This window comes from Molossus molossus, unplaced genomic scaffold (assembly GCF_014108415.1).
Source record: "Molossus molossus isolate mMolMol1 unplaced genomic scaffold, mMolMol1.p scaffold_m16_p_11, whole genome shotgun sequence".
In the NCBI taxonomy this organism is placed as follows: domain Eukaryota; kingdom Metazoa; phylum Chordata; class Mammalia; order Chiroptera; family Molossidae; genus Molossus; species Molossus molossus.
In genome coordinates, this window is record NW_023425346.1 from 73496705 (window position 1) to 73500600 (window position 3896).

The 3896-nt window shown below is 40.8% G+C and overlaps 1 long non-coding RNA gene and 1 pseudogene across 1 annotated transcript; both read right to left on the reverse strand.

Annotated features, from left to right (window-relative positions):
* Positions 1-414: 414 nt before the first annotated feature.
* Positions 415-1656, reverse strand: LOC118625111. The gene is made up of 3 exons (XR_004958619.1): positions 1542-1656; positions 623-754; positions 415-497 (listed from the first exon to the last, which is right to left on the reverse strand). It is a non-coding gene; the product is annotated as an uncharacterized LOC118625111 (long non-coding RNA).
* Positions 1657-2864: 1208 nt separating this feature from the next.
* Positions 2865-3643, reverse strand: LOC118625035 (annotated as a pseudogene).
* Positions 3644-3896: the final 253 nt, after the last annotated feature.

Here is a 3896-nt window from a genome sequence, read left to right on the forward strand (position 1 = left end):
TGTCCTCAAATCAGTTTTCTACAAAGCCAAGTCAGAGAGAGTTATCGGAAAGACATATTTGACCATGTCACTCTTTTGCTTAAGATGTCTGTCCCAAAGCAGAATTTCCCACTTTGTACACAACACAATGCCAGAATGCTGATATCTCCCTTTACATGCCAGTGTAAATCCACTTTTATTTTAAAAGCCATTTTAGCAATCACTTCCTTCAGATGATTTCCAGATAGGCATGGTGGCCTTCCTCTGTGGTCCCATGACAACTTGTACACATTTTTAAAAATTACTTTAATTTGCTATGTTGTTCCAAAATGGTCTAGAATGGTTCTATTTCCCTCACTGGACAATGAACTTTCTGAGCATAGGACCATGCCTTATTAATTTTTGTACTCTTGGCTGTAACCAACAGTCAATCACTGACCTCATGTGTGCTCTGATTCTCCCGTTCCCCTCACCTCACCAGTCTCAGTAATCCAGCCACGATGACTCATACCTTGTGACTGAAAGACAGATATGGGAAGTAGTCCCATTTCAAGGCTGATTCTCAACTCAAGTTAATTATCAGAGAGTTACAGATTCTTAGACATGGGAGAACATTTCCAGGTAACCTAATCCAATTACCCACCTGACATTTGGAGTTCCTTCTTCAACATTTCTGTAAATTGTAGGATTATGGAGTTCTTCACATATAGTGTAATGGTGACAGGGGTGGGGGGAATACTCAGCTCACTGAAGGCTTCATCTTTTCTACCCTCCTCTGTTTCAGGATGTTATATGTGAACATAATAAAGCAGGAAGTTATTTGTATTAGAACACACATGTATTCATTTACACATACACAGTGCAGGTTTAAATCTATAAATTGCTTAAGATGATGAACAGCCGGCTATTACTTAAAATGTTAAACATAAGTTAGGGGCTGAGATTGTACCCAGAGAGAAAATTATTTGTAATTTGAAGTTCAAACCATCTGTCAAAGCAAAGGGCTCAGAGTAAAAAGCAAGTGGGTAGGTAGATCGACAGACGAGTGCCAGGGGACAAGAACCGCCAAGGCAAGGGACTGCCAGCTAGAACTGGCAGCTTGGGCACCAGTCTAACTCTACAGCCAGAAAAGGAGACTATGACCCTTGAGTAAGCTGTGCCTCCCTGTGGAAGCTTCAAGTACCACTTTTGCCTCAGAATCTTGTGAAGAACCCCTTAGGTATTATTGTGCACATCCCAATAAAACTCAACATGCTTGAGCTGCTTAAGGTTGTAGTTCACCTATGAGTCAAGAGCTTCTATCTCCCTATATTTTTTTCATGTGTTGGCCTTGTAGAAAATAGAAATGTATCTGTGGGTGAGAGGAATAATAAACTCCTCAAGAATCAGAATTCTTTCTTTCTTTTTTTATCCTCGCCCAAGGACATTTTTCCATTTTTTGTTCAGATAGAGTGGGAGAGAGAGAGAGAGAGGGAAACATTGATGTGAAAGGGACACATCGAGTGGTTGCCACCCGCACAACCCAACCAGGGCCAGGGACAAACTGTAACCGAGGTACATACCCTTAGCGGGAACCGAACCCGGGTCTCTCCGGACCGCAGGCTGACGCTCTAATTGCTGAGCCAAACTGGCCAGTCCAGATTCAGAATTCTTAAAATTTTGCATTTGCCTCTTGTTCTTAGTCTTTAAAGTTAGGGGTAGGAGGAGAGTGTCAATGGGGGAAAAAGGAGAAACATCTGTAACAAAAATAAAAAAATAAATTAATAAAAAAATTAAATAAATAAAATAGTTTGGGGTAAAAACTGTCTATTATAAAAGAAAGTATTAAGTGTTAAAAAGTGAGAAACTTACTTTGTCCAGCAGTCATTTGGTTCATCTTAGTATAGTCTCTCTGGAAGCCATAGGGCTTCCACTCATTAATACTAATTCTAACTCAGGACCACATAGAACAAATCCAAATGATTTGCCACATTACAGTCCTTGAATTTTCCAAGGCAGCTTGTTTATATAATCAGAAATCACTGAACTCACGAATATCATGTCCCCAGCACAGTGCTGGCCCATGGTAACTGTTGTTTTAGTTGTATTATCACTGCCCTTTTGAACCATTTCTTTTTTCATAAGCCAAGCCTCTTTTGGACTTGTTCATACTGATGTCACAGAATTAACCAAACTGAGGTTCCAACTTAATTATATCTATAACTTTATGTTAGACACCAGGGTGCTAGACAACTAGAGATGTCTTTTTGTTTACTCTCCACGACCTTTACCTTTCCGTTATTAAGTGCCAAATTACGCTTGAAGACGGGACTCAAGTTATTTCCTCTTTCAATTTCTTTCCCCTCTTCCAAGGAGAACTGACCACCCAATTTCTTCCCCTGAGTTGAGACAGAATACTGTATTTCTTTCTGATGCTTCTTCCACCCACCCCCCTTTATCTAGAATGATGAACTCCTTTTGGTGTCTCTAATGTCAAGCAGAATGCTTAGAAAATAGTATATGATAAATATTTATTAAAGAAATGACAGCCCTGGCCGGTTTGGCTCAGCGGTTAGAGTGTCGGCCTGCGGTCCTGAGAGACCCGGGTTCGGTTCCCGCTAAGGGCATGTACCTCGGTTGCAGTTTGTCCCCGGCCCTGGTTGGTCGTGCGGGTGGCAGCCACTTGATGTGTCCCTTCACGTCGATGTTTCTCTCTCTCTCTCTGTTCCTCTCTCTCCCTCCCGCTCTACCTGAACAAAAAATGGAAAAGTGTCCTCGGGTGAGGATAAAAAAAAAGAAATGACAATGTTTTGGGCTATTAGGTTATACAATATTTCATTCATTCATTCATTCATTCATTCTGTATTATCTTTAATTAAACACAAAGCATCTTCCAATCATGTCACCTAGAGATCAGTTAACCCACTGCTCTGTTTGGCCACCAGTCTTTTGTCTCTCTCTTTAGCAATGGTGACGTGGATATCTTTTCCTCAAGGAAGAGAAATCCATGTCTTGTTGCTTTTACCAATAACAAAAATGCTGAAAAACCAGATGGCAAAGCTGTTGCCATAGGCATCTTTCACATGAACCACATCAAAAGAACCAGCGTGTCTCTTCCTGTTGGCAGTTATACCAGTTCTTCCCAGATTAGCACCTCTGGGTACCATATACAGGTTACCAGTGTCAAAATTGATGAAGTTGGTAATCATGTCAGTCTCCAGCTTAATCTGGATAGTGTTGTTCACCCTGATGAGTAGCAGATGGTGTGAATATCAGGAGTCACCAGATAAGGGTCTCCTTTTGTGCTCACAAAGATCTTTCTCACTTTGCACAATGTGTACTTGGCCTCCTTAGGTGTAAAATAAATAGCCAAGGCACCCCTAGCATGTCATATATTAGATGGAAATTTTCTATAGTCTTGTCAATGCTTATGAGGTCCATAAAACCAGCAGGGTAGGTTATATCATTTTGGACCTTGTCATAAATCTTGTTGTATGTAGTTTACTTTATCTCCTGTTAGGACATACTTAAGTCTATTCCTTAGGAAAATGGTGAGAGGAAGACATTCTTTCAGCTTATAGAAACTAGTAAGTGGACAAAGAACACACACACCGGTCAGTTTATCCAGCAGTCAGTGCTTTGGAGCTGCTACACATTGCAGGTGCTTGTTGGGACCCAGAGCCATTGCTGCACTAGGCACGAAGAGAAGTCTGCCCTTTTCTGGTGCATGGAAAAATAGCTAGGTTATATAGTTTTTGGAGCTGGATGGAAATTTCAAAGATTTTTCTGTGCTTCATTTCTCTATTTTAGTGGTTCTCAACCTTGATTTTTTATTGGAAAGTATTGGGGAGTTTAAAAAAATCCTGAGGACAGAGTGCTACCCACAAAGATTCTGATGTAATTGATCTTGGGTGCAGCCTGGGCATCAGTATTTTGAG